At 41.6% G+C, this 18,757-nt stretch overlaps 1 protein-coding gene across 5 annotated transcripts in view; it reads right to left on the bottom strand.

Annotated features, from left to right (window-relative positions):
* Positions 1-7,205, bottom strand: part of ASAH2 (N-acylsphingosine amidohydrolase 2) — a 41,564-nt gene extending 34,359 nt beyond the window's left edge. Inside the window, exons 1-2 of one of the 5 annotated variants that reach the window (XM_081189611.1) lie at positions 7,103-7,205; positions 6,599-6,696 (exon numbers count right to left, since the gene is read on the bottom strand). The gene's annotated coding sequence lies outside the window, so the exon portion shown is untranslated. Of the gene's footprint in view, positions 1-6,585; positions 6,700-7,098 lie in introns of all 5 variants that reach the window. The other 4 variants (XM_081189610.1, XM_081189609.1, XM_081189608.1 and 1 more) reach the window with 4 other exon arrangements.
* Positions 7,206-18,757: the final 11,552 nt, after the last annotated feature.

Below are 18,757 nucleotides of genomic sequence, written 5' to 3' on the forward strand. Positions count from 1 at the left end.
ATAGCCTTCTCACAAATGAAAACAGGTTCGGAATATTGCATCAAGCAGCCACTTTGTTAATTATAAAGAAGATCCAAGGACAAATCATTGCAAAGATAAGATTAGGCTAAACAGCCTCGTTGCTATCTCTAAGGGTAAACTTTGTTCATTAAGGTCTTAATCTGAACTGCTTTGCAACTATACGCATTACTTCAGTAATAACCTTTATGCTACTGGTCACAGCCTGATCACTGGCTCTGTCTTTGTATTATTAGCTGCGTTTCAGCAAGCCTTTTTATATCATTAGCTTTGCTTTGGGACAGGGGAGTGGAAATGTGACCCAAGGGCAGGGCCGGATTTAGGTTTGATGATGCCCTAAGCTACTGAAGGTTTGATGAGGCCCTAAGCTACTGAAGGTAAGCTGTCCTTTGTCAACAACACATTGTCACTGTTTTTTGTGTTGAACATATGCTATATGGTAATTTATGGACCTAATTGGTATCTAAAGCCATTTGCACATAACAGAATATGTATTTTATCAAAGTAATTGTTGAACTGAAATACAATTAAGAAGAAGTATATTAATAGTAAAATAATTATAAATAAATCATGTATTACATGAAATCAATCAGTAGGCATAAGACTCATACCCTTAGTCTATGCTGCCTGATCATCAGTCTACAAGCTCTCTTTAATATTATATAACAGGTACAACAGCTTGACCTACATTCAACTGTGCTGCACTGCAGTCTGCAGCTGCATACTACATGGTGTCATGCAACCAGTCCATGCAGGATGTAGGCACCCTATATATAGAAATGAGCAAACCAGTGATATTTTAGGGAGCAGGCTAGCAGGCGGGGCCCATTACTTACATCATAGGAGCCTACACAACACAAAACACTGTTGCTGTATGTAGGTTTTATTATATTTATTTTTAATTTTATATTTTGGAAACGTACATCCAGTTTTTTCCCCTTTTTATTTTTTGGGGGCCCCCCAAGAGAGTGGGCCCCCAAGCTATAGCTTGTTTAGCTTATATGTAAATCCGACACTGCCCCAGGTTGCTCTGCCTAAATTAAGCTGCATTGAGGGAGCCCTGTGGGAGAGGAAGAGGGAGATCTGAAATGGATGGAGTGGGGGAGGCCAGAAAGCCATCTGAAAACCATCAGTTAAGACCTCTGGCTAGAGGTCCCTTCAGCAACAGCATGCTGGGCCGAGAGGAAGGAGCGAAAGAAAGTGTGAGAGGAATGAGGATAACTTGATTCACTCTTTATTTTGAGGCAATTTAATACACCCTGCTCCTGAACCAGTGCTCGGATTGGAAGTAGATATGTGTCCATGTATCTTTGGTCACATCCATGCCATATATTAAAAGTGCAAGGCTTTCCCCCGAAGAATCCTGGGAACTGCAGTGTGTAACTGCCACAAAGCTACCATTCCCAGCTACCCTTAACAAACCACAGTTCTTGGGATTCTTTGCAGGAAGTCATTAACTTTAAATGTGCTTTAAACGCATGGTGTGGGCATGAGTCTGCACACAGCCCAACTACTTGCAGTTTATGAGGCGGTTCAAGGGCTGTCTTTCTCTTCTTTTAGAGCAGGGATGGGGAACCCCAGGTTCAGGGGCCAAATATAGTCACCCAGGCCTCTCTTTTTGGCCCCAGGAGTAATGCGTCCTGCTAACCTAGGCAGAAGATGGATAGAATTGTGTATATAGAGACCTCTGGCTTTTGCCCGACTGGAATGTAGGTAAGAGTCACAAGAAGTGATCCATTCACTTTTGCCACTGCCCAGACTCACCTTTGCCCGCAATAGAAGGAATGTTGCTCAGAAGCCAAATAAGGGCCCTCATTCATTTTGCAGTTAAGAGCAGTGCTTTTTCTCTTTAAAAAAATGTTTAGGGGTACTCTCATTTTCCTACTCATATTGAAATACTGCCCCTCAGTGAGGCCAAACTTAGATTCGCAAAAGGTTTAGGGGTATGCGTACCCCTGCGTCCCCCCAGACAAAAAGCACTGGTTAAGAGAAGCTAGGAAGCATCTCATGGGTCTAGAATTGACTTTGAACATGCTCCAGGAAGCAGTCATACATCATTATGTGAAGTTCCTTTCTGGGGAACTCTGTTGGGGCAGGGAAGATAGCAGCTCCTGTGTATGGATGGGGGCAGCCATATTTTTTCCATTTAATTTTTGTGGTAGCAATATACTGTACAAATTATATGGGGGGGGGGGGAGATGGCCACCCTCATTGGTATATGGAGGTAAAGGTAAAGGTACCCCTGCTCGTCAGGGCCAGTCGTGACCGACTCTAGGGTTGCGTGCTCATCTCGCTCAGGAGGCCGGGAGCCGGCTCTGTCTGAAGACACTTCCATGTCACGTGGCCAGCATGACGAAGCTGCAGCTGGTGAGCCAGCACCAGCGCCGCACACGGAAACACCGTTTACCTTCCCGCTAGAAAGCGGTCCCTATTTATCTACTTGCACTTAGGGGTGCTTTCGAACTGCTAGGTGGGCAGGAGCTGGGACTGAACGACGGGAGCTCACCCCGCTGCGGGGATTCAAACCGCCGACCTTTCGGTCAGCAAGTCCTAGGCTCTGTGGTTTAACCCACAGCGCCACCCGCGTCCCATATGGAGGTACATGGTACATATTTTTTCTCAGGAAGGAACTGTATGTTGCAACATGTAGCTTCTGGGGAAATCATCTGGGGAAATTTTCAGATGTATATTCAATGCATATGACACTATCTAGCTGCTCCAAGTAGCTTAAAACAGATCCCTTGGATCAGTGGTTCCCAACTATTGGTTCATGGACCCCAGTGGGTCTGCATAACTCAGCCATGAGGTATGCGGCATTAGGGCTTTTTTTTCAGCTGGACCTCACTGGAACTCAGTTCTGGCACCTCTCAGATGGGTGCCACTGCCATGAAGCATTCATTGCAAGTTCTGGCACCTCTTTCTCTAGAAAAATAGCACTGCTTGGCACCATTCGCATAACAAAAACAACCATAGGGATATCAAAATTTTCAAAAGTAGGGAGTCCATGGCCTGGCTTTTAAAAAAACAGAGGGTCTGCAGTACTTAACTAATTGGGAACCACTGCCTTAGATCATCTCATAATACTTTAAAATGATTTAAAAATAAATAAATTAAACAATGCTGATTTTTAAGGGTTTTTCAGCTTGGGTCTCATCTTGCATGGAAACAGGTCAAGAGGTTGTAAACTTTATCTGCACTGTTAAAGACAGATCATCTAGAGGAGAAAGTCAATCATCAGGAGAAGGTGATTCAGAACCTTGTAAAGAGATAAAAGTTATCCAGCTGAACTTTTATCTCGGACTTCATTTCACTATGACTTATAAATGTTTCAGTCCTGTGTAAAACTGCACAAGAGTGCAATGGGGGAGGTAAAGCTTGCATAGTCAGCTTTTTGTCTGTAATTTGATGACACACAGAGATGAAATGCAGAACTTTCTACCCTGTAATTAATGTTTGATAAACTACAGGTCTTTTAGTTGCTTGATCAATTTCATTTTAATACGCCTTCCATATTATCAAAAGCTCAACATCAATGCCTTTCTGAAATGTTGAAGGAAGAGTATTTTCTTTTTCATCTGTATTCCGTATACAGTGGCACACACACAGTGAATCGTTAAATTGTGAAATTCACTGCTAGAATATATGTAGTGATGGTCACTAATTTACATAGCTTCACAAAGGGATGAAAGAAATTCATGGAGGATAAGGCTGTCATGGGCAGGTATAATTTTTTTTATTGTTATTGTTATTGTTATTGTTATTGTTATTGTTATTAGACTTGTTGGTCACTTTGTCATGATTAAAAAGCATCTCGTATCGTTCAACATTTGGAAACCCTAATTGGCAGAAGCACCTTGCCCAACTTGTGCTTTTTGCAACCTAGTCTCACTCACTGGAGTGGTGAGTGGGTTTGCACATTCCTATGACCCTTGTGAGTGAAGCCATCGGGAGTCTGGTACTCCCAGCAGAGTCTCCCAAGGCAGTAAGGTCAGAGGGGAGCAGTTAGACAATGAATGATCCAAGAAGTCCTCAATGGCAGAACAGGCAGATGATAACAAGCAGTATGTTACAATGGCTGTGAAGGCAGATGAAGGCTGCAGCAGATAAAAATCTACTGGTCGTTGTGATACTCATGCCATTGGAGTAGAGCCTTCCTGGATTGTGACTAATATTTTACAATAATTTGGGCATAATTTCTGAACTAGAATTTTGTGTTGGATTGAGCAGATGGAATAAGAATGGGGAGATTACAGCAGAAAAAAGGTGATATCCACTACTGTTTTTTAAAAGTTCCTTTTTAACTTATCCATGTTAAAGTTATAAATTATACTAAAAACAAATTACATACTATAGAACTAAAAAAATTACTTTAAAAAATGTAGTATAAACACCAACAACTGGGAAACACTGGCCTGCGAGTGTTCCAATTAGAGAATAGACTTTACCAAAGGTGCCATGGACTTTAAGATGATTTAAGAACTCAGGATGAAAGGGAAAAACGTGCTAAGAGGAAGGCATGTTTGGCAAACCTTTGCCATGATCAGCTCCCACCCGGAAACCTGCGTCCACACTGTCGAAGCACATGCAGATCCAGAATTGGCCTCCACAGTCACTTACAGACTCACTGTTAAAACCGTGTTCATGGAAGACAATCTTACCTGGCTACGAGCAATCACCAAAGAAGAAGAAGATTTGGTAACCTAGTAATTTAATATTATTTGGGACAATTAAACTTGTGATATACAGTGGTACCTCGGTTTATGAACTGTCCTGTTTACGAATGATTCGGTTTACGAACTCCACAAAACCAGAAGTAGTGTTTCGGTTTGCGAACTTTACCTCGATCTACAAATGGAAGTCTAATGGTGGAAGGGCACTGGTGGTGGGAGGCCTCATTAGGAAAAGAGCACCTTGGTTTAAGAATGGATTTGGTTTAAGAACGGACTTCAGGAACGGATTAAGTTTGTAAATCGAGGTACTACTGTATTCATATACAAAGCTTTTAAAAACATGTCTTGGACATCTTTATTCTATTATTTTATTCTATCCTTTTAAAAGATAAGAAAACTATTTTTAACTGGATTGAAAACTTGTGAGCTATGCAGAACAGAATGTATCAAGTTTGATAAGATATGGATAGCAATCAGAACAGAACTGTTATATTTTTCAGTATGTTTGTTTGTGAGTGGTTTTTGCTTACAGGACGCCTAGAAATCAAAGAAGCAAGTTTGGTCTGGCAGATGACCAATGTGAGCAATTTGAACTTTTCCTACTTTATGTTACAATCTTTGGCCCTAATCAAATAAAGGATGCTCCCGTTCATGTGAAGAGGACAATATTGAGACAACTCAATCCTGGATCTTGGCAAAGAGGAAGGTTGTTTCCACAACTGGATTTCTGGATCCTATTGGGTAAGACAGGGCTTCACCATCCCTGGTGTGCACAAAGACATTTCTATCTCAGAGCCAGCTCAGAAGGCAACTGCGGACGAAAGATTGCAGTAGATTGCAGAAGAAAGAAAAATTGCAGAAGAATTGCAATTTTGGCAGAGAAGTCGAGGCAGAGAAGCCAATTTGGGGTGAGAAAGGCTTATAACTTAGACTATGGAACTGAGAAGACCGAGGAGATAAATGGGGGGCGGGTATTGCAATTCACAAAAAGGATTACAATTCAGAGAAGTCTTAATATAGAGAAATGTGTCACCACCATTCACTTTCCCCTCCACTTCTGCTTGTTACAGGATCCATAGCCCAGGTCCTGAGTGTGTGTGTGTGTCTGTGTGTGTGTGTGTGTGTGTGCTCACGCGCATATCCCCCACCCTTGGTGTGTCTGAATTAAGGGTTTGTCTGCCGAGGTCAGATAATTCCTTCACTTCAGTTTTGATTCCTCATTTCCAGGGTTATTCTTCACTAGGGAGAAAATACCCTTGCTGTAACATTTAGCAAATAAAACTGCGAACAATAATTTTCGCTCAGATTGTTTATCCCAATATCCTTGCATTTCCCATTTGCAAAGAAAGGATCCTGCGCTCTGTGTCTCAGGCCTGATTAACCTGGGCATGCACAGCAAAGCTGTTGTTTAAAGTTCACAATCTAGTTCCACCCTAACAGGGGTTCGTGACCACTTGTTACCCCACAGTCTTCCAGCGACTTAAAACACTATTAAAAGCATAATTAATTACACCATAAAGCAGAATAAAAACAACCCCCCATAACAGCTGCAGAAAGCTTTGACAGTGCACTAACAACAAAAGAACATCACTTTCAATCCAGTGAAAGCCTGAGGAGGGAAGGGGAGAAGATAAATATTTACCTGGTGCTAAAAAGGATAGTTTTGGACAGGAAGCCACAACTGAAAAGCCCCTCTCCCTTGTCGCCACCCTCAGAGGGGACTGTACATGACAACAGCATTGATTTTGACAATAAAAGGGACACACTTGAGCAGGTCAGTCCTAGGGATTTTCAGTCCCTCAGATTGCAATAAATTTTACTTCCAAAGAAATGCACAGGACTGTAAACATGATTATTATCTATTTGTGCAGGAGACATTCAATCAATGAGTAAATACGGAAATAAGGCACCTGCAATATCAGATAGGAGCTCTGCTGGATCTCTTACAAGGCCTGTGTAGTACATATTCCTGCTCCCCACAGGGCTCAGCTTACAGTGGAAGGTAACTCTGCTGGTGAGGAGGGAAAGTTCTTCACTCAAAGCTCACAACATCAAAACAACAAAACAAAAACAAAACAAAACAGGGCTAACATGGTGCTCATGGAGAAACAAAGGAATTCTGAAAGTCACAGGAGATATCTATGTCACAACATACATCTAATCTATACATCTTCCAAACATCGCTGTGAAGCATCAAGACAAAACCACTCTCTCAAGAAAGTTGCCTCACACTCCTTCCCTTCTCTTCCTACTCAAGCACAGCAAGTGGCAAGCTAGTGATCTGAGTTTCTAATATTTGTTTGGCCATCCTCTTGCTCCTCTTTTTCCTCCCCCATAAAAGATTATGGTTGATATTTCTAAGGAATGACCAAGTTTAATTTTAAAAGGAAGAGACTGGAATGCAGCATACTCACTTATTGCATGATCCCACGAGATGGGTGCTCACAGTAAGCTGCCTCTTGCTTTTGTGTCTTAAATATACCTATGTAAGTAGCTATTATGAGGACTCTGACCCTCCCAGCAAGTGACTCATTAGCTTCCCAACTGAGTAGGCGTCTCTAAAATGGGAAACCTCTGCCTGGGCTTTACCACTAGGGCACAGGGTAAGGCTCATATGAAAGAATACTCCTCTATCCCAAAACTACCACTAGTATAACTAGCCCTCAAAACCCTCTCCCCAGAAAAAAACTAGACTTGAAGGACAAGAGTTATAGCCTGTCAGGGACTGATCAGATGGGGCGGAGTGGTGAAGACTGCCACTCCAAGAGGCTTCCAAGGTGGGGGCAGATGAAGATGGCATGGACCCAGGTTTGGTGTGTGTGTGTGTGTGTGGGGGGGGGGCAAACAAGACACACCCCAGAAGAAGAAGAGAAGAGCTTGGAAACAATGGAGAGTGAGGAACAGGAGCATGTGCTAGTCCTGAACAGAGATAGGAGTCAGGTGTGCTAGATACAGTACAGAAGCCAGTTGACAGGAAGGTTTGCTAGGGTAACTGGGTATCAGGTGACAGAAAAAGGGAGTCTTTTAGCAAGGTGTGCTGGGAAGAAAGAAGGAGAAAGTGAAAAAAGACTGGGACCCATCTTGGGCAGGCTGGCTGAAGGCAGGTTGGGAGAGATGCCTTGAACTGCAGGTTGGCTGCATTGCTGTGGGGGATAAGCAGCTCTTGAAAGGACCATGCTGTAAGATCTGGACTCCCTCCATGCAGACTGAAGGTCTAAATAGGCGAATAAACCCTATTTCTTAAAGCTACGACCAGAGGCGTCTTTCCCATTGGGGTTACTGGAGTGTTGCGCCAGGGCGCCGGCCTCTCAGGGGCGCCCCAGCAAGTGGGGAAGCTGCGGGGCTTTGCTGGCGGCCTCCCGTTTCCCTGCACGCCAGCCAGCTGGACCTTGCCAACCATATGGCTGGCAGGCATGCAGCTTCCTTCCCAAGCCTCGGCGGGAGGAGAGCGATCCCTGCAGAAGCTTAGGGTGGCAGCTGCGCCCTGCCAACTATATGGCTGGCTGGATTGCAGCGCTCTCTCTCTCTATCTTTCGCCCGCCCGCCCTGTGGGAAGAGTGAGGTGGGCAATGGCAAGGGGGAAGCAGAGTGTGAGGAGGAGGAGGGATGAAGGAAGGAAGGAAGGAAGGAAGGACAAAAAGAAGAGGAAGAGGCGACACCCCCCCACTTGCTCTGTTTCCCCCTCCTGTATCCTGCCTCGGAGCCACCACACTGGGTTTGCAGCCCTGATTGCAGGGTCCCCTTGCCCATCCTGTTCAGCTACATCTAGCCTGAGCCGTTAGTAGCAGCAGCTGCTGCCCTGGTTTCTTTCTCTCCCTGGAATTGTGCCCTGTGTTTAATGTTATGGGCAACTCTATCCCGGGGAAGGGACGCCTCCTCCCTTCGTTGTTGTTGTTGTTGTTGTTGTTGTCCTTGTCCCTTGTCCTCCTTCTCCTCCTCTGCCCCCCCCAACCCACCAAGAAGGTCCCTAGGGGTTGTAAAGCAATCCAGGCCATTTAGTACCTACCCCATTCATTCCAGCAGCTGGCCATCACCCACTCACTCCAAGCCCTGTGAAAAATATCACCATTATTATTATTATTATTATTATTATTATTATTATTATTATTATTATTACTACTACTACTACTAGTACTGCCCTCCACCCATAGATATCAGGGCAGCTAAAGGGCCTTTGCAGATGACTTAGTACTTACTTTACAAGAGCCAGACACTAGTACAAAGAGGGTGTTGGAATTAATTCAAGAATTTGGTCAAGTGGCCGGATTTAAGCTGAACAAACAAAAGACTAAGGTTTTGGAAAAAATCTAACAGTCATGGAGAGGGAGAAGTTCCAGAATGAAACAGGTTTGACAGTGGTTAAGAAGGTGAAATACCTAGGGGTTCATTTGACATCTAAGAATTTGAATTTATATAAAGACAATTATGAGAAATGTTGGTCAGAAGTTAAAAAAGATCTAGAAATATGGTCAAATTTGAGACTGTCAATGTTAGGCCGAATTGCAGTTATTAAGATGAATGTATTGCCTAGAATGTTATTTTTGTTTCAAACATTGCAAATTCTGGACAAGATGGACTGTTTCAAGAGGTGGCAGAAGGACATTTCAAACTTTGTCTGGCAGGGCAAAAAGCCCAGAATAAAATTTAAAATATTAATGGATGCAAAGGAAAGAGGGGGATTTGCCCTGCCGGACTTAAAGCTGTACTATGAATCAGCAGCGTTTTGCTGGTTGAAAGAGTGGATGCTCCTCGAGAATACAGATATCTTGGACTTAGAAGGTTTAAATAATGCATTTGGTTGGCATGCATATTTATGGTATGACAAAGTTAAGGTGCATAGGGCCTTTAAAAATCATATTGTTAGAAAAGCACTATATAATGTTTGGATAAGATATAAAGATCTGTTGGAAAACAAAACCCCTAGATGGTTGTCACCTTTGGAGGCTAAAGCATTGAAAAAACTCAATATGGAAGCCGAATGGCCAAAGTATTGGGAAATTTTGGAACAAGAGGGAGACAAATTGAAGTTACGGAGTCATGAGAAATTGAAAACCAAAGTACGAGATTGGCTCCATTATTATCAAATAATGGAGGTATATAAACAAGACAGGAAAATTGGCTTCCAGGTGGAGAAATCAAAATTAGAAACGGAACTGTTAGAACCCAATACTAAGAATCTGTCAAGAATGTATAACTTGTTGCTGAAATGGAACACACAAGATGAAACAGTTAAATCAGCTATGATTAAGTGGGCACAGGACATTGGTCATAACATTATGTTTGCTGACTGGGAATGGTTGTGGAACACCGGGATAAAATTTACGGCATGTAATGCCTTAAAGGAAAATATTATGAAAATGATTTATAGGTGGTACATGACCCCAGTCAAGCTTGCAAAAATCTATCATTTGCCCGATAATAAGTGTTGGAAGTGTAATGAAACTGAAGGTACTTTCTATCACCTTTGGTGGACGTGCCCAAAGATTAAGGCTTTCTGGGAGATGATATATAATGAAATGAAAAAGGTACTTAAATGTACCTTCCCTAAGAAACCAGAGGCCTTTCTCCTGGGCATTGTCGGCCAATTGGTGTCAAAGAAAGACAGAATTTTTTTTATGTATGCTACGACAGCAGCAAGAATACTTATCGCAAAGTATTGGAAGACACAAGACCTACCCACCCTGGAAGAGTGGCAGATGAAGGTGATGGACTATATGACATTGGCCGAAATGACTGGCAGAATCCGTGATCAGGGGAAGGAGACGGCGGAAGAAGATTGGAAGAAATTCAAAATTTATCTTAAGAACTATTACAAAATTGATGAATGCTAAAATGTCAAAGTTTTGAGAAAGAAAAGGAGATTACAGCGACAAAAGATTAAGTAAAAGAAAAGAATAAGAAGAATTATATTTGATAAAACTGGTTAGGATTTGCTGAAATAATTTTGGAAATTGGGATGTAGAAAGGGGAGGTTTGGGGGAGTCCGAGAAGTGAGGGATATGAAAAAAAAGGTTATGAAATTATACATGTTTGTTTGCCTTTTTATTTGTTTGTATTGTTTGTAAAAAAATTGTAAAACCAATAAAAAATTTATATATATAAAAATAGATATCAGGGCGGCTCACAGTCTGAAACTACGGTACTATGCACATGCTAAAAACTAGAACAAAGGCAAACCAAATCAAGCCAGCAACCTACCTTCTCCCTTATTTGTGAAACAAGCCTGCCTATCCAACTAAAAAAAAAAAAAAAAGACACTGAAGGTTTTTGAGATCAATGCAAGCTAAAAAGCATTGCAGGGGGTTGGGCTAGATGACCTGCAGGGTCCCTTCCAATTCTATGTTTTTCTGAACAACACACACGCACAACCAAACTATGGTCCCTCTGCAGTCCTCGCCCCAAGCAACTGTGTGAGAGACTTGCTCCCCAGAAAGTGTGCCTTGTCTTGCTAGATGTGGTTTTTGGTCTCTTGTCAGCCCCTCCCCCCAATCTATTCTCCAATATTACATTTTCCTCTGGTTGAGACTTAAAACAGAAAGCCCTAATTCCCAACTGTGTTTCTTGCTGCAGTCCTACTGTCTACTCAGAAGTAAGGTCCTATTAGATTCAGCAGAGCTTACTTTCCGGTAAGTGCTGTTAGGGCTGCAGCCTTTGTGACCCAAGTTTTGGGTCCTTTTTAGGTTCAGGATGTCACTGCTTTACATCCCCCCCCCCCAATATTTGAAAAAGTCAGCTTTGTACTTAAACACAAATTGGCCTGGAACTTCATTGTGTCTTTATTAATTTATTTAAAGAACAACAAACTGGTGGTTGCTTTAACTTTTTGATATGTGGTGATTTGAATCATGAGGCTGAATTAGAAGAACTGCTGAATCTTGAATGAGTCTTGCTTTGGAATTGAGGACTTCAATAGATTTTTCTTCTGCCCTTTTCATTTTATTTCATTTTCTTTACATTTGTTCTAAGGGGTTGTTAGAGATAATGTGTAAGTGTGGTGTTAGCTCCCTAAAAAAAAAAAAAAAGGCCAACAACTCTGGGGAACCTTTCCTAAAAAAGGTCAACAACTTTGGGGTTGCCCCCCCTTAAAAAAGGTTGAAAACTGTGGGAAATGGGGGGGGGGGCGCCGGAGGGCTCTTTGCACTATAGTGCCTGATATGCTTAAGACAGTCCTTGTTAGAGGGTTTTTCCCCCCTCTGGTGGCAGATGACAGAAGCTATGACACCACGAGACCAGTGTAAAACCAAATCAAATAAAGGTTTTATTACAAAACAACAAACAGCAAAGCTTGTGGGTGTTTTTCCTTCAGGCAAATTCAAACTGCAGCTTTTCCTCCTTTTGTGGTCACGACCAGCTGTACCCAATCTGCCCAAAGCTGTTCTTAAAGGTACAAACATCTTTACTGTTTCTTTGCAGAATGACTCCCAACAGTCCTGGCTTCGACAGTCTCGCTGTGTCTTAATTCTTCAAAGGGACACAAACCCTGGCTGAGTGTCTGGAATGCCCCTGGAATTTTGCTATCACTCGGCAGAGAGAGGGAGATGCTTTTCTAACAACGATTTTATTGCTGGTTTCTGTTATATTGTTTTGCTGCTATGGTTTGTGGTTGCTGCCTCATCGTGAACTGTTATGAGTGCAGCCCTATGCAGGAAAGTGTTTTTGAAATAATTGTAATTAGAAAATTATATTAATTTAGGAGTGGCTAAACTGTGGTAATGAAAAGTGATGCATTTACTAATATAAAGCTTTAAAGAAAAACAGGAGCCATCAAGTGTTAGAGGCTGGTAGTGTTTAATCGGACTCTACCAGTCTGGGCAGCACCATCTTAACCAAGTGCATTTCCTAACTTTCATCTGTTCTCGTTTGCTTATTTTCAGCTACACTAACGTCAAGATATTCCCTTTAGCCTCTGTTGAGGACCAGCATCTAAACCACTTTAAAGGTTTAATTCAAACTGTGTGGAGTCATCTTGGGTTTACGAACTCAAATAGAATTGCTGAATTCTAACTCCTATATATACAGTAAAGAGACAAATTGCTTTGCCCTTGATTACTATTACAGTGGTACCTGGCAAGACGAATGCCTCGCAAGACAAAAAACTTGCTAGACAAAAGGGTTCTTTGTTTTTTGAGCTGCTTCGCAAGATGATTTTCCCTATGGGCTTGCTTCGCAAGACGGAAACGTCTTGCAAGTTTGTTTCCTTTTTCTTAACACCGTTAATACAGTTGCGACTTGACTTCGAGGAGCAACTCATAGAACGCGGTGTGGTAGCCTTTTTTGAGGTTTTTAAAGACTTTGGTGATTTTTGAAGCTTTTCCAAAACTTTCCCGACACCGTGCTTTGCAAGACGAAAAAAATCGCAAGACGACAAAACTCGCGGAACGAATTAATTTCGTCTTGCGAGGCACCACTGTATTGCTGCCCTTTATTAACTAAACTAACTAACTAACTAACTATTGGCTCCTATATTACTTCCAGTATTGCGTTCCCAGCATTGTTATACAGTGGTACCTCGGGTTACAGACGCTTCAGGTTACATACACTTCTGGTTACAGACTCCGCTAACCCAGAAATAGTACCTCAGGTTAATAACTTTGCTTCAGGATGAGAACAGAAACCATGCGGTGGTGGCACAGCAGCAGCGGGAGGCCCCATTAGCTAAAGTGGTACCTCAGGTTAAGAACAGTTTCAGGTTAAGAACAGATCTCCAGAATGAAGTTCTTAACCCGAGGTACCACTGTACTGAGTTTTGCAACTAGGATGGGACATACTGTAAAATATATGCCAACATTTCAGTGAGTCTCCCTGCCCCCATAATTGTAGTTCTGCCCATGCCATAACCATGCAGCAGTGCTCTGTGCCAGCTCACCTGTTTATATTCTTTTGCTGGCATAATTTTTTTGTCTTTTCAACAAACCCTTTGGGGAGTTTTGATTGGTTAATTAATTCATTTTGGAATTTTGGAAGTGCCCTGAATTTATCACTGCGTTTTTGAATTTTTGTTGGGCAACTTTTAATAGGTAAGAAATCAAATTACAAAAGATGTGTTCCTAACTGGATTAAACCTTCATGCTCATTTGTTGTAAAAAGATCACAGTTCTTTATTAATCCTTTTTGCATCCGTGCACCTTGACTGAAATACTTCCTTCCAAAACAAACAAAAAAGGCACCAGCGTTGATCTTACACCAGGTAAAGCTCACCATGAATGCCTCCCTTGTTATCTTAGAATGGCAATGGTACCCACCTGAGAGGTGCTGGAACTGAGTCCCAGTGAGTTCTGGCTGAAACAAAGCCCTGCTTATTGCATCTCTAACCGCATTAAGTTGAATTATTACATACTCTTTATTTTCCCATATCCATTCATTTAGGAATACCTACCATTTCGGGATACTTATTGTTCTACCCTGTGAGACCTTGGCTGCTTAAACTGAGATGTGGGGAGATTTCAGTCTGGGCCATATTGTGTTAGTAGAGATCAGTGTGGGATGGTGTGGGCATGAGTGTTTCTGGGTGTGAGTGGGGCAGGATATTGCAGTAGGAGGTACATGTGTTATTGCCAGGTGTGATCCACTGCGCACCTAACCACTGCATGACACTGTCATATTCCATAACTAAAGGAATAGGCATTGCATTATAACACTCTGCAAACAGTCCAGTCTGGGCAAACTTCAGAAATAGATTTCTGCCTGCCATGCCTTATTTTGCCAGCAGAGACTAGCAGATTGCATTATGCATTTACAAATCTCAGTATTTTTTTTTTTGCCTTCTTATAATTCCCACGTGACACCAGGTACTTTCTACTAATATCCATGCCTTTTAAAATGTAAACATAGTGGTGGCAAAAACACACACCTCTTCTTAGCCCTATGCATGCTTGCACTGCCTTGGAACATCCCAGAATGAATACATGTTTTTGCACCACCATGTTGAGAAAGAGGATATGCAGCATCATCCTTAAACATATCAAAGAAGAAGAAGATAGGGAGGGAACTGGCCGGGGTTTCAATTTCTGTTTGCTTACTTGGAAGATGACATACTTTTCACATGGTATTAGGTTATTGGATCAGCAAGTACTTAAAGCTTCCTCGTTCCATATATATATTGCTCTGTGGTTCTACAACAATAACATTACTATGTGGCAATTTGGAGAACATATGTTTATCACCTTTTAATGTGGTAGGGAGGATCCTTCAGATGTTGTAGATATGGTAACACTTCGAGTATCACAAACAAGCTCAGCATTTCCTCTTGCATGAGAAAAGGTGAAGTGTTGGTTCTCTGTCATATCACTTAATCAGCATCAGCATTATTTATTTGTATCTCACCCTCCCTGGCTGAAACTGGGCTCAGGGCGGCTAACATCAGATATATAACATTGGTATAAAATCAAACAACTGGTGTGCTTAAAATATCCTAGCGAACTGCCAAGGTATTTCTTTCCATGATATAGAAAATCAGGTACAGTAATAATAAGTGTGTTTGTATAGGCCGAAGTATTGGGAAATAATAGAAAAAGTTGGAGACACTTGGAGGTTGCAGAGCTTGGAGAAAATAAAGGACAAAGTGTGAGATTGGTTACACTATACTCAGATTAAGGAGGTTTTCAATTTGGACAAAAAGATAGGTTTCCAGGTGGAAAAATCGAAATTAGAAACAGAACTGTTAGAACCAAAAACTAAAGTACTTTCAAAAATGTATAACTTGCTGTTAAAATGGAACACTCAAGATGAAACAGTTAAATCAGCCATGATAAAATGGGCTCAGGACATTGGGTACAACATTATGTTTGCCGACTGGGAACAGTTATGGACCACTGGTGTGAAGTTCACGGCATGTAATGCCTTGAAAGAAAATATTATGAAAATGATATACAGGTGGTACATGACCCCAGTCAAGCTTGCAAAAATATACCATTTACATGATAATAAATGTTGGAAATGTAAGGAGACTGAAGGGACATTCTTTCACCTCTGGTGGACCTGTCCAAGAGTGAAGGCCTTCTGGGAAATGATTTATAATGAGTTAAAAAAGGTATTTAGGTATACCTTTCCCAAGAAACCAGAGGCCTTCCTTTTGGGCATTGTCGGCCAGGAGGTGTTAAAGAAGGACCGAACATTCTTTATGTATGCAACAACAGCAGCAAGAATACTCATCGCAAAACACTGGAAGACCCAAGATTTGCCCACACTGGAAGAATGGCAGACGCAACTGATAGACTATATGGAGCTGGCCGAAATGACTGGCAGAATTCGAGACTTGGGAGAAGAGACAACAGAAGAGGATTGGAAAAAATTTAAGGACTATTTACAAAAACAGTATAAATTGTATGAATGCTAAGAAATTGCACGATTGAAAATAACATGGTACCAGCAACTTAGTTGAAGGATATATGAGACTAAGTGATGTCTAAGAAAAGGTTGAAATTTGAAGTAATATTATGTTTAAATTAAGCTGATAAGTATTTGATAAGAAGTATTTGAAGTTTGGGACATAATATTTGAGAAGCACAAAATAAGAATTGAAACAAGGTAATAAATTGCTGTTTATAACATTATTATTGAGAACGCACGGAAGGGAGATGTGAGGAAGTCCAGTTAGTCACGGAAAAAATGTGTTATGAATAATTATGAGTTTTTTTATTATAGGTTTTTGTCTTTGTTTATTTATGTTTTTCTTTGTTTGTTACTTTCTGGTGAAGGTATTGTATATGTTTGGTGTTTCTTTTCTTTTGTTTGAAACTGGCAATAAAAATATTTTTTTAAAAAATAAGTGTGTTTGTATACAGTGGCAGCTGGTGCTTATTAGGGTTCATAGGGCAGAAGATAGGGAGAACCAACATCAATAGGGGCCAGAGGAATAGGGGTCAGGAAGAGCAAACTAATGGTTGTTTTGTCCTCCTCTTCCTGCCGAATTCTACAAGGGAAACATTGAGACTAATGAAATAGAAATTTGTCATGGTTTCAGACCAGGCTTAGGTCTTGTTGAGTAAATGACATCTTGGTCTACAATTCTGTGTCTACACGGTGACGTGTGAGTCAATCATGCCCAAGTGTGGGGATGCCTGTATGTTATTACCCCTAGAATAGGTTTTGAAAACAACAGGTCTATGAGCCCTGTGCTGGTGACTCTGGAGGAGCAGTCTACTTTTCAAAGGAGTTACACATGATGCAGTCAAGTTTTTGGAAGTATCTAGACAGGAAAGCAACTGCTCACCCCAGCCCCCAAAGTGTGAATTCTCCACACCAGAAGATACGGGACACAGCCTTCTGGAATGACTGCTTGAAGAAACCCTGGCCCAGTTGTGTGTGTGTGTGTGTGTGTGTGTGTGTGTGTGTGTGTGTGTATCACCAAGGAGGCTATATCCCCACCTAAACCGAAACTACGGTACTCACACTGTGTCCACATTGCAAAGTGTGGTTTCTCATATTTAATTAACCTTATTGATGTGTGTGTGTGTTTATACTCTCATTGTGGGCTTTTTAGCAGGTATTTTACATTAACAAGGAGGAGAAGAAATGGAGGAGAGGATGGAAATGATAGTATCAATACTTACATCCCATACAGATAAACATCTCAGTGCCCATTGCTGTAATTAAATAAAAACTGAAAGATCAAATTTGGAATTTAATCCTACCAGCTGTAATGTTTTAAATAAAAATATTAAACGTGCTTCTTGTTGTTTTAGTGTTTTTTTAATGTCCCGTTTACTATATTTCCCAGGAACGAATTGCCAGATGCCAAAGAACAATAAGTCCATATCACTATGTTTCATTTCAAGATAGTGCTGCGTTAAAGGAGCCTTGACTACCTGGTTACGGATTCTTGATCTATGCTCACCTATGCGTAATTTAAGGGGAACGTGTCATATTTCCTATGTATAATTTGTTACATGGGCAACAAATACAATAGAGGACATTTTTGGAGTTACAGTCATACCTCATGTTACGCCCACTTCATGTTACGTTCTTTCAGGAAAGGGTTACTTCTGAGTTTCGCTGCTCGTGCATGCACAGAAGCACAAAATGACATCATGCGCATGCGCAGCAAATCGCAACCTGTGCATGTACAGACACGCCACTGCAGGTTGCGCTCTTTTCATGTTGCGAACGGGCCTCCGGAATGGATCCCGTTCACAACCAGAGGTACCACTGTACAAGTGATTGTTGAATTCATTGTAAATGCAAAGCGCATGTGTGCGCTCTTAATTTCTTTCACTTGCGGGCTGTACGGGCACATGTTACAATGCCCACACCTATAGTAACCCCTAGTGGTGGTGGTTGGTAATTCGAGGCAGTCAGCTCTGACTAATTGATTGTGTAGGGATCCTTTCTACCTTAAACCCAAAAGGGGAGGATCTTTGCAGCCGGGGATATCCTCGATTATATGCCAGTGATTATTTATAATCTTTCTTATGTAGCTGGCAAGGGGTGTATAGTCCAATGCCATGGTAAGGTGTGTTTGATATGTGTTGCTACAGTTAAGTCGTGGTTTAAGCAGATTATTCTGGTCTAAACCATTTGCGCGTCTAAGCGCTTCCTGCACAGTGTTACTAACTATTGGTTAGGGCTCTATTTAGTTGCCCTGCTGCTCTTCTATAATCATTTTCTTCAGTAGCATTCCTTTTTAACCTTACCAGCTGCCCATGAGTTAGATTTTTTCTTAAATGCAGTGGATGACTGGAAGAGAAATGAAGCAGAGTATACTGATCTGTGGGTTTCTTATAGGGCTTGAAATAGCACTGGCACTTCCCCATCTTAATTTTCCTGGGCAGGCTAACTGTGGAAGCAGAGCTAGGAATCTGATTATTTCCGATGTGGAATGTTTGGCTTATATGCCAAAACAGCACTACCCACACATTCCAGGAAGGTATCGGCAGGCTTTTGGTAAACCCGATGTTTCTTTAAAAACCTTACGGCGGCATCACGAGAAGATCAAGCACATATGTTGATAGGAAATCTTGAGAAGTGAACCATTTGAAAAAAGGACCTCAACATAGTTACAAACACCGCATATATATCAGCTGTTAAGTATAGGTCTGAAATTACCTGCATAAAGATTTCTCAGACAGTGA

The sequence above is a fragment of the Podarcis bocagei genome (genome assembly GCF_964188305.1).
Source record: "Podarcis bocagei genome assembly, chromosome: 4".
Classification (NCBI taxonomy): domain Eukaryota; kingdom Metazoa; phylum Chordata; class Lepidosauria; order Squamata; family Lacertidae; genus Podarcis; species Podarcis bocagei.